Source organism: Papio anubis, chromosome 13 (assembly GCF_008728515.1).
Source record: "Papio anubis isolate 15944 chromosome 13, Panubis1.0, whole genome shotgun sequence".
Lineage (NCBI taxonomy): Eukaryota > Metazoa > Chordata > Mammalia > Primates > Cercopithecidae > Papio > Papio anubis.
In genome coordinates, this window is record NC_044988.1 from 80,335,322 (window position 1) to 80,347,327 (window position 12,006).

General features: G+C 38.6%; 1 long non-coding RNA gene across 2 annotated transcripts in view; it reads left to right on the plus strand.

The window, feature by feature from the left end:
• Window positions 1-6,935: 6,935 nt before the first annotated feature.
• LOC110741369 overlaps window positions 6,936-12,006 on the plus strand; it is a 31,107-nt gene continuing 26,036 nt past the window's right edge. For both annotated transcript variants that reach the window (XR_004177965.1, XR_002517469.2), the window contains exon 1: window positions 6,936-8,710. This is a non-coding gene — a long non-coding RNA (uncharacterized LOC110741369). The remainder of the gene's footprint in view (window positions 8,711-12,006) is intronic.

Here is a 12,006-nt window from a genome sequence, read left to right on the forward strand (position 1 = left end):
TATGTCATTTCCTTTCCTGCCCTTGGGGCCTCAGCCAGTATCGCTATCCAGGGCTTATGGAATGCCTGACCTACAGGCATGGAATACCTTGCAACATTCAACCCAGGCATTTAGTTTACAATGAAGAAGGTGTATGTGGGCTTATCACATACTGCACCATCCAGAAGTTTCCTACTAACGGATGGAATGTTGCAATGAAGACGCAGCTAAGGCACCAACTTGGGACAGTATCTGGCAAGAATACAGAACTATTTTTCAGGATGCAGTATATGCATTGGATCAGGGATGTTTATGCAGTGCTTTGCCACTAACAGGAAAAATACGTGGGTCCATGGACCAAGAAGATGGAAGCAGAAGTGACCCCACTTAACATCACTGTCAGTGACTCCCTGCAGCACCTCGTGCTTCCCTTCACACAACTTTGGGCTCTTCAGGGTTAGAGGTTCTGCACTCTTGCAAAGTTCCCATTGAACTACAAGCCATGGTTGTTGCCTGGGCAAATTGGGGTCCTTATGCCTAGAAATCAGCAGACAAGTGCAATCACCATCCTTTCAAGAATAATCCACCCTGATAATTAACAGGAGGAGATAGGGCTGCTGTAATTAAATGGGGGCAGGAAGGAAGATGTATGAAACTCACAGGGCCCACTTGGGTGCCTCTTGGTATTCCCTTGTCCAACTATGGCTATGAATGGACAAATATCACAACTAAAGAAGAGTACAGTTACGAAAACACAGACCTGTGAGGAATGAGGGTTTGGGTCACACCATGAGGTACATTAGCAAGACCAGCAGAGGTGTTCACTGAGGGTTTAGAGAATTAGCATATATAATAAGGGAAGAAGAGGGTGAGTACTATTTTTGATCCTGAGACCAACTATTGTGATGAAGCCTGACATCCATCCTGCTAGTCTTCCTCTTCTAAGTTTTCCCTCAGGAAAAGAGGCCCATCAGACACTTGGAGGTGCTGCTACCTCAACAAGTTTGGAGAAATAGCTCCACACGGAGCAAGGGGTGGACTATAGAAGATATGGAAATGTGCCATTCAGATCCCTTTCAAGAAAGCACACTGACCAGCTGCAAATAATGTAGTTAGCTAATAGCCCATGGTATTTAGGGCCTTCAGGGTCCTGTGTAGCTTCGGAAGTGGGTTCATATTCCTCTTGGGGCATCCTTTCAGTCAATAAATGAGCAAAGAGGTGATAGCCGAGGTTATGTTCTTCTCATGGTGTACCATGCCCAATGACTGAGCAAGGGCCCAGTGAGAAGTTTCTCTGATGGACCATCTTTGCTCCCAAGATCCACGTTGGGATAGCAAAGACTTTGTAAGGTCTGTATCACGATCTGATGGCATCCCCTGCCCTATCCTGCTTCTCTACCTTTTCCATTCACAGATGTTACTCACCAGTGAACCCTCTGCACTCCTAAATCTCCCCCATCTACTTCCTGAGAACTCACCCTATAACAAGTCTTTTCCATAGCTACTATCCTATTGATCTTATATTTATCTTAAAATAATTTTCATGTAATAATCTTTTTGTTGAGATTTCAGATTGCCTGAACTGAAATTGTTATGGTATTTGCTTACTGTACTTTACCCCTTTGTTTACCCTAGTACTGTAGATACTTTAAAAAAAAAATTTGCAAAATCAGATCCAGGATGTATTTATCAATGCAGTTCATTTTACTCTTGTGTATCTCATTAATTATTTTGCTTAGAGTCAAATCTTTGGGTTTAACTACTGACTTCCTTGGGTTTATGTTGTTATCCTCTTTCTTTTCTGGTGCTGAACACTCAGTTAATTTTTTTTCTTCCTTTTTAATAATTTTTTTTATTATTTATTTATTGGGATAGAGTCTCACTCTGTTACCCAAGCTGGAGTGCAGTGGCACAATCATAGCTTACTGTAACCTCAAACTAGACTCAAGCAATCCTTCCATCTCAGCCTCATGAGTGGCTAGGACTATAGACACATGTCACCACACCTAGCTAAATTTACTTTTTAATTTTTTATAGAGATGGGGTCTCACTACATTGCTGGTCTTAAACTCCAGCCTTGAAGCGATTCTTCCTCCTGGGCCTCAAAAAGCACTGGAATTACAGGCATGAGCTGCTGCACCCAGCCCTTAATAATACTTTTTAAATGCTCTCAACTTGGTATACAACTCAGTTGCTTGGGCTAATCTTTACATTTTTCAACAAGGTCTCCTGGGTGTTGCTATGGTCTGAACATTTGTGTTGCCCACAAATTTATATGTTGAATTCTAATCACCAGGGTGATGATATCAGAAGGTAGAGCATTTGAGAGATGATTAAGTCATGAGGTCTCTGTGCTTATGAATGGGATTAGTGCCTTTGGAAAAGAGGCCTCAGAGAGGTGCCCTGACCCCTTTCACATGTGAAGACACAGCAAGAAGGTACCATCTGTGAACCAGGAAATGGGCCCTCATCAGACACCAAATCTGCTGTTGCCTTCATCTTGAACTTCCCAACCTCCAGAACTGTTTTAAATAAATGTCTTTTGTTTAAAAGCTACCCATTTTAGTGTATTTTATTATAGCAGCCCAAATGGACTCCAGCAATGATCTATATTTTAGTCTCGGCACATCTTTAAATGTTTTTTTCCCTTAAAAAACTATGTTGGAACTAAGAAACCCCTTCAAATCTACACAAATAGGTCTTTGTGTAATAGGATTATAAATAAATATATAAACCTTCATAAAATAGGTTCAGGAAAGTTTTCTTCTACCATACACTTAATTGTTGCTTTTGCTCATTTCAGTCTTCTTCGAGAATAGCCTTATCTACATATTGGCTCTGAGATCTCTGTTCCCCATTCAATCACTCACTTGTCATTTTTATCTCTTTGCCTTTCCCCATTGCATCCTAGGAGAGCTTATAAACTGTAAAATTCACATTACTAACTATTATCCAGAACATTTTTATCTTTAATTACTCCAATATAGATTATTTAGAATGCATTTTAATTTTTCTCGCATGTCTCCCTTTTGTCTTCCATTTTCTTTTTCATCTTATCTGGTTATCTTTTAAAAAAAATCTCTCATGGTGTTAACATTTTGTATCAACCTGCCCTTTTCACAACCTGCCTGTCCAATTTATTTAAAACCACTTTTTTGCACTCCGTTAAATATACCTACCTCAATATCTAGCACTTTCTAGTTACACAGTAAATACTTGTTGAATTAATTAATTTTAAATAAACAATTGAACCTTAGACTGTAGGTCAAGTTCCATAGTAAATGGAAAACATGCTATGCTAACAAAATTGGCAGCGCATCCAAAGGAAAATGAAATGTCTTTACTTTTTGTGTTCCAAGTTTTATTCAAAGTCTGTTTTTAACGTGTAGTTTAAAAAAAGTATCCCAAATTTAAACCTGTTTAGTAGTAATAACTGAGTATCATTAATCCTGGATCCAGCTTGTGTAATAAAGCACTTCTTTTTTAAAAAAAATTGTCTTGAAGAAAAAATTTCTCTCTGAAACATTGAAATGTCCTGCTCACTTTCTTGCACTCTATGAATATATTTGAAGCTACTTCTTTTTGTGTTTTGCTGGGAAAAGGTCTGAATTTGAAACATTAACAATAGCACAGTTAAAAAAAAAGAAAAGAAAAGAAAACTCTTCTGGTCATTTTAACCAGCCACAAGTGGCCAGGGTAAACTTCCTTCATGAAAGCTTCTTGCCTAGAGGTGGAACTGGGTCATTATATCTGTACAATAACCACCCCTACAAACAACATATGAATGCCAGATGGTTGGAACTGTTCCATTAAGAAACTGATGTCTTCATTGTTTGGAATTTGATTTTGTAGCTTTCTCCATATAGTGATTTGATTGCAGCATTTGGAAGCTTTGAAAGCTTTCCCATAAATTATTCCACCTCTTGAATGTGAAACTAGGGTAGGCTCATTAGCCTGTTTTTCCATTAGTATGCTACTTCCACCTTCTTACTCAGAAGCGGATAATTTAGGCAGAATTCATAAAAAGAAAATGTGGGTTTTGTGCTTTGGTTGTTTCTTCAAGGAACTTGCTACTGCATATTTCTCTCACTTTAAACTTTTTATTTATTTTATTTTGTTGTTGTTGTTTTGTAGAGATAGATTCTCTCTACATTGTCTAGGGTAGTCTCAAACTCTTGGCCTCAAACTCCTGGCCTCAAACTCCTGGCCTCAAGCAAGCCTCCTGCCTCAGCCTCCCAAAGTGTTGAGATTACAGGCATGAGGTTGAGATTACACTTCACCCAACCACTTCTTTCACTTTGTTCATTGAATATTTATGTAGGAATTTTCATGAAAAATAATATAATAATCACGAACAAAGTTCTTACTATGTCCTTACCTGGCTCTTATATTACTTTCAAGTTCTTACACTACTCTAAACATTTTATACACATTAACTCCTATAAGCATCACAACTCTGTGAAGTGAATACTGTTATTATTTCCATTTTATTGAAGAATAAGGAATACTGAAGTCAAGTAACTTACCTAAGATCAAGTAGGCAGTAAGTGGCAGAACTAGGATTTTGATACAGTCTGTGTTCTTAGCCACCTCACCACACACCACATTGTCGAAGTCCCAACTAATCTATCTTGTTCAAAAGAACAATGGTAAAACAAAATTCTCTGCTCCCCTCTTAGTCCTCATCAATATGAACAGAGCCTTGGTATTATTGTAACAAATGGCTTGTCTATTCCAAGCCTTAGAGAAAACCCTATGGTATACAGCCACGTATCGATAGGTCCAGTCTTTAAAGAATCTTGGAGAGCCGGTCAGGCACGGTGGCTCACGCCTGTAATCCCAACACTTTGAGAGACCAAGGTGGGCAGATCACGAGGTCAGGAGATCGAGACCATCCTGGCTAACACGGTAAAACCCCGTCTCTACTGAAAACACAAAAAATTAGCCGAGCGTGGTGTCAGGCACCTGTGGTCCCAGCTACTCGGAAGGCTGAGGCAGGAGAATAGCGTGAACCTGGGAGGTGGAGCTTGCAGTGAGTCGAGATGGCACCACTGCACTCCAGCCTGGGTGACAGAGCGAGACTCTGTCTCAAAAAAAAAAAAAAAATCTTGGAGAGATCCATTATTCTGTTTATTAAATGAAGCGTTTTTTTATCCCTAAAATTCTTTACAACCTATTTTGCTATGACTCTTGGTGTTCCCCATTTTCTTAAAGTGAAACATGAAATTTTAAAAAATATCCATCTGCAGAAGAACTAAAGTGTGGCATGAAGTCACAGAAAATGGAAGTGACCTATAAAATCAACACTACAAGGAGTTTTGCAACCTGGTCATTATTGTGATATTATTCAGGATCAGTAGGTCCTAGTGGGAAGACATATGCCTGCCCCGGAAGTGAAAGAACATGGGGACATGATAACCACAAACACTTGGAATAAGACACTGCAAGAGGAAGACTCAGAGAAACTCAGTAGTTTAAAAGGATTTCGAGAACATCCTTACTCAAAGGCAAGTATTTAAGAGTCATCCTAAGATTAGCCAGATGTGTCAACTCCATAGGAAAATGGATAAGTGGTGGACATTTGTTGTTATTTTATTGCCTACAATCCAAGCTCCCTTCTGCTAACAGTATCTCGATCTTCCTTTCTACTACTTTGTGTGGTCTTAACCTTTTGCTTTTTATGAGTGCCTATAATGTGGATGATGTGGTACTGACCATTCAGAACATTCATGTGATCATGGAATTGAAAAGTTCTAACATGTACCAGTGATCCAGTCAGAGTCATTGATCTATGCTAATGATCTTGGGTACTTTCACTTGAGCTGATGAGAAAGTGGTATATGCTCTTTTCTTGCTAGAATTAGGGCTGTTGAGGTCAGGTGCAGTGGCTCATGCCTGTAATCCCAGCACTTTGGGAGGCTGAGGCAAAAAAAAAAAAATAGACAGGTGTGGTGGCATGTGCCTGTAGTCCCAGCTACTTAGGAGGCTGAAGTGGGAAGATCACTCAAGCCCAGGAGGTTGAAGCTGCAGTGAGCCATGATCATGCCACTGTTCTAGCCTGGGCAACAGAGTGAGACCCTGTCTCAAAAACTAATGATAAAATAAAATAGAATTGGAGCTGTGAAACCAAAAACTTCAAATGTTGGAGACTGCCATGACTGAGAACTTGCCAAAGGGGTAAGCCAACACTCAGAAAAGTAGCTTTAGAAGACATATCCCGATAACCTATTTTGAACCCCTGGATCAAGCTGTATCTCTTGTCTGTTCCTTGAACTTTTACATTGCATAGCGAATACATTCCCATTTTTATTTCAGAGTTTTAAATTTTCCCTTGCTGTCTAAGGAGTTCCAACAGAAGGAAGAGAACCAAGAGTCCCTGGCCCCTTTGGGGAGAATTTCTCCATTTTCCTTTGTTAAGGGAAACAATGGAGCACTTGAAGAAGGCTCTGGAGAGAACAAGAGTTGGGATTTGAGGATATCCCTGAATAGACTTTCTTCATTCAGGGTATTTAAATAAATAGCCTGGATTGCTACCCTTTAGAACATCAGAAAAAGTATTCTGCACTTTCGTACAGAATCTTTGGGGATGAAGGGGAAAAAAATTATTTCAACAATTTAAAAACCAGTTTTATGGTGGTAAAAAAGAGGTTCCATTTGTGCTCCTGCACCAGACTTCAGAGACTCACCTTTTGGCTTGTGAGCCACACAGATGACTTTGGGCTCTTAGAGAAACATTATTATTTTTTTTTCTTTTTTTTTTTCTTTTTTTTTTTCTTTTATTATTTTTTTTTTAGTTTATTTATTATTATTATACTTTAAGTTGTAGGGTACATGTGCATAACGTGCAGGTTTGTTACATATGTATACTTGTGCCATGTTGGTGTGCTGCACCCATCAACTCGTCATTTACATCAGGTATAACTCCCAATGCAATCCCTCCCCCCTCCCCCCTCCCCATGATAGGCCCCGGTGTGACATTATTGACCAGGCTTTACATACTTTTAAAGAGATCTGTTTCCTATCAACTGCTAGCGGTCACCAGAAATCTTTCCTTCTCCTCTTGCCTAGTAGTGGAATTTTAGCTAGGCACATAGATATTCAGCTCTAGCCTCCATTTCTCAACCTACTTTGCAACCAGTTATGGTCATGTGATTAGTTCTCATCAATGGAAATGGAACAGGTGTGTGAAAGAATGTGAGTAGAAGAGATGTCTGCAGCAGCTTCTATATCATTTGCATGAAAGGAAATTGCTTGCCCTTCATCACTGTACTTTCTCCTTCTAGCTTGATCTAATTTCACCCAGTTAAGATAACACCATAGGGATTGAAGAAGCAACAAGATGGAAGAAACAGTGTCCTTAAATGACTAATTGAAGATAGGAGAGCTGCCCCAGCAACCTGGACTACTCACCACCAGACTGATACTTGACAGAGAAATAAATTGGTATACTATTTAAGTGCCGGTATTTTGAGGTACTTTTTTTTTTTTTTATAGCAGCTTGACATCTATTCTAATACTCCCATTTTCTGAATCTTTCACCACAGCCTTCTCTCCTTTCTCATAAAGAGGGGAGGAAAGAAGGGAAGAGTCCCACAAAAGAGTATTAAACATAATCCAACAAGACTGTTAAGGAAGCCCATGAAGGGAAGGGAAGAGAAGGGAAGAAAGGAGGAGAGAGGAAGGAAGGGAAAGGAAGGAAGGAAAGGAGGGAAGAGCCCCACCAAAGAATATTAAACACAATCCAACCAGATTGTTAAGGAAGCCCATGAAGGGAAGGCAAGAGAAGAGAAGAAAGGAGGAGAGAAGAGGGGAGGGAAGGGAAGGAAAGAAAGGAGGGAAGGGCCCCACCAAAAAATATTAAACACAATCCAACCAGATTGTTAGGGAAGCCCACGAAGGGAAGGCAAGAGGAGGGAAGAAAGGAAGGGAGAAGAAGGGAGGGAAGGAAGAAAGGGAAGGAGGGATAGGTCCCCACCAAAGAATATTAAACACAATCCAACCAAATTGTTAGGGAAGCCCATGAAGGGAAGGCAAGAGGAGGGAAGAAAGGAGGGGAGAAGAAGGGAGGGAAGGAAGAAAGGGAAGGAGGGATAGTCCCCACCAAAGAATATTAAACACAATCCAACCAGATTGTTAGGGAAGCCCACTGGTGCTGATCATTCTAATCCTCATTCATAAGTAAAAGTTCAGTGAAAAATCACCAGATGAAGGAAAAGAATAAGCCACAAGAAAAGAAAAGGAAATTTTTTTAAAAATGGCCTCAGTGGGAACAATGGTAATGAAGAAAACTAAATAAGGCCTTTAAAAATTTTAAAGTGGCATTTCCAATAAGATCTTTTGGATAATGCATAAATACAATAAAAACCATGTTTCCATTAGAATGTATTAGAAAATAGTAATTGGAAAAGAAGAATGAATTCTAATAGATTTAAAAACATGACTGCCAACAAAGAAAAGCAAAACCAATTAAGCAGCAGAAGTCTGGAAATCAAATTAATGAGTTAGAGTCACTGGCATACATTGTTCTTCTAGAACAGAGTATAACCATGGCAGCATTGTGATGGCATCATGAACATTTAGTTAGAAGACTTGAGTTCAAATCAAGCTCCACTCCTTTTTAGCTATTTAGCCTCATACTGCTTTAGTTAACCTTTCTAGGTGTCAATTTTCTCACCTATTATATTGAGCTAGTAGTACCTCTGTTATTGAATTGCCATGAGGATTAAATAAGGTAATCTATGCAAAATTCTAGATGTCTGACATAAAATACTTAATAAATGTTAGCTATTGTTATTAATATAAAGCAAAGATATGGGAGATCAACTGCTTTATGGCAACTGATATGATGCTGAGTATAAGTTTTCAAATTTTACAAAAGTGAGTAATTAAGGTTGACAGCTGAAAATAAAGAGCTTCCAAGTATGCACTTTCTAAAGAGAGATGCTAAAAAGTGGGGGCAGACTTACAAGCTGTAATAAGAGATGGCGTAATATGTCCTAGCTATTAACAACACTTTTTCCCCCAACCCCAGTTTATAATAAGAGAAAGCAGAAAGGTAAGAGTTTTCAGAAAGTTCATGTAAATGACTACATGTGCTTCTCATTGATTGTACATATTACCTCATGAAACCACTACTAAGCCATGGACATAGCAGACATATCAGGGAAAGATAATGTTTGTAACTAACTCCTGTTCCACCTGACTCTGGTCCAAGATGTTGATGAGACCTAGAAAATATAAAATAAAAGTGAGGCTACCAGTGAAATGCACCATTCATTGTAAAGTCCAAGGCTCTCTCTTGACAACTCGCTCTGGGACAGTTTTAGGTGAGGAATTTGACTGAAGAGTGGAGTAAGAAAAAAAAAATCAGAGATAGAGGTGGATCTTTAGAATAAATAGAATTTAAGGGACATATTGGCCAATTTCAATGCTTAGATATTAGTTGGATTCTCATACAAATAAATTATATTTTGAAAAATGAACCAGACATGATGGCTCACATCTGTAATCTTAGCACATTGGGAGACCGCGGCTGGTGGATCACTTGAGCTTAGGAATTTCAGACTACCCTGGGAAACATGGTGAAACCCCATCTCTGTGAAAAATATAAAAATCAGCTGGGCATGGTGGCATGCACCTGTAGTCCCAGCTACTCGGGAGCCTGAGGTGGGAGGTTGGCTTGAGCTCAGGAGGCACAGGTTGCAGTGAACTGAGATTGTGCCATTGCACTGCAGCCTGGGCAACAGAGCGAGGCCCTATCTCAAAAAAAGGAAAAGAAAAAAGGAGACAATTGGAATATTTCAATTGTAATTGAGTACTTCGTGATATTAAGAAACTGTTATGAATTTTTAGGTGTGATAACACTATTGTGTTTTAAAAGAATTCTCTTTGAGATATTCACTGAAATATTTAAATGTAAAATGATATGATGTCTGAGATTTCTTTCTAAATAATTGAAGGACACATGGATGGTAGCAATAAAAACCAGTTTGAACATTTTTTTAAAGGTTGAGTGAATTTAAAAAGTCTGCTGTTTTTAAGAAGCATGCCTAGAATGAAAAGAAAACAGAAGTTTGAGAATAAACAGGATGGGAAGGTACTAAGCCAATGCTAATTTAAAAACTCATGGGTGGCATTATTAAGATCAGATTAAGTAATATTCAAGGAAAAAATTAAATGAGGTAAACATGGACAGTTCATAGGAATACACAACATATTTATCAAAAAGCTACAGTAGTGAACCTTTGAGCTTCAAGCAATATTGCCTTAAACTATCTAAAGCAAAAATTATTAGAAATACAAGGAGATTTTAATACAGTAAAACAAAGTACAAACCAATCTGACGTAAGTATAGATTAAAATGTTTGGAAGGCAACATTATATAGATTCCATTATTATGAAATTTAAAAATAAGTACATACAATTAATTTTAGGTGTTTAAAAGTGACTTGTAATTTTATTCATCAATCGTACCAAAATGTGGTCAAAATGTTAAAAAAAAAAAAAAAAAGACATCTTAATACAGATAGTAGAGTCCCATTTTAGACCTTGGGGATACGATAATATACAAAACACAGCTCTCCCTCAAGCTTCTGTTTTAATGGGAGGAGACAGAAAATTGACTAATAAGTGATATGTCAGGTAGCAATAAGTGTTGTGAGTGCTTATTTTAGATAAAGTGATCGGGAATGAGGTTTTGTAAAGATGGCCTTTGAAGAGAGACCTGAGGAAAGCAGATAAGGAGGTGAGGAAGGGACAGGAGTGCACATTCCAGGTAGAAAGGAAGGCAAGTGCAATAGTACTGAGATGGCAGTTTGCTTCCCTTATTCAATGAACAGCAATGAGGTCAAGGTCATAGCTGGAGAGAAAGGAGTAAGGGAAAGAAGGCTGGGAGAGAAAGTCAGAGAAAGTTGGGTGTGGTGGGAGTTGGTGTGTATATTGTGGTAGAGACCACAGAGGGCCTTGCAGCCCATGGGAAGGACTTTGGATTTTCCTCTGAATGAGATGGCAATCTGGTAGGTTTTAGGCAGAAAAATAACAAGTATTAAAAGAACAATCTGCCTGCCGTGTTAAGAGACTACCGGGAACAGGGGAAAGGAGACCATTTAGGAGGCTACTGCAATTGACCAGACAAGAGATGGTTGGATTCTGAATATATTTCAAAGGAAAAGCTAAGAGGGTTTGCTGAGGGATTTAATATGTTAACATAAGAGGAAGACGGAGTAAACATGATGCCAAAGTTTTGCCCTGAACAACGGGAAGAAAGGAAGTATTATTTACTAAGGGGGTACTGCAGTGGTTGTTCATGAAATAAATACCTACAATACATACAAAGGCATTAGAAAAATATATGATTGATTTTTTAAAAAATCTTTTGACTTGGGAATGGCTTGGCATGACACCACTGGAAGAAAGCATAAAGAAAAAGACTGATAGGTTTAAATTAAATAATAATTTAAAATGCCTATAAATAAAAACAAGGGATTTTCTTTAAAAATGATAAACTGGGGAAAATATTTATGCAATATGAAAATTATTTTTGAAGTATTTTAATGTGATTTTCCTTTTTCGATTATCCATCTAGTTTGGGTGATAGTCAGGGATGATTAGGACTGTTAACAGCAGGAGCGCAAGAGAAAGAAAGCAGTCAATGTTCAGCTTCTGACTGTCAAATGGCTTTGACCGACAGGAAGGGGATTTCCTCAATTATCTGAGTTCTCACTTACACAATTACTAACTTGATCATAGAGTTTCATTACAAGTATAAAGTAGACAGCACTCAACAAAGCCCCTGCCACATAGGAAAGAGTGAAAGTCCATCCTTTCTTTGTCTAGCAGAGTTTTGAGAGAAAGGAGAGGATGAAATCAGAAACCAGTGTCCTCACTTTCCTCCTCTTAGAGGAAAACACCCAGAAAAGGTGTCAGGGAAACTGAGAACACTGGAGCTCATGGAGTGCTTTCTTGGGACTAGGAGAACCCCTAACTACACTTGTGCAATGTGATGTCCAACAATGTATGAGAGCTATA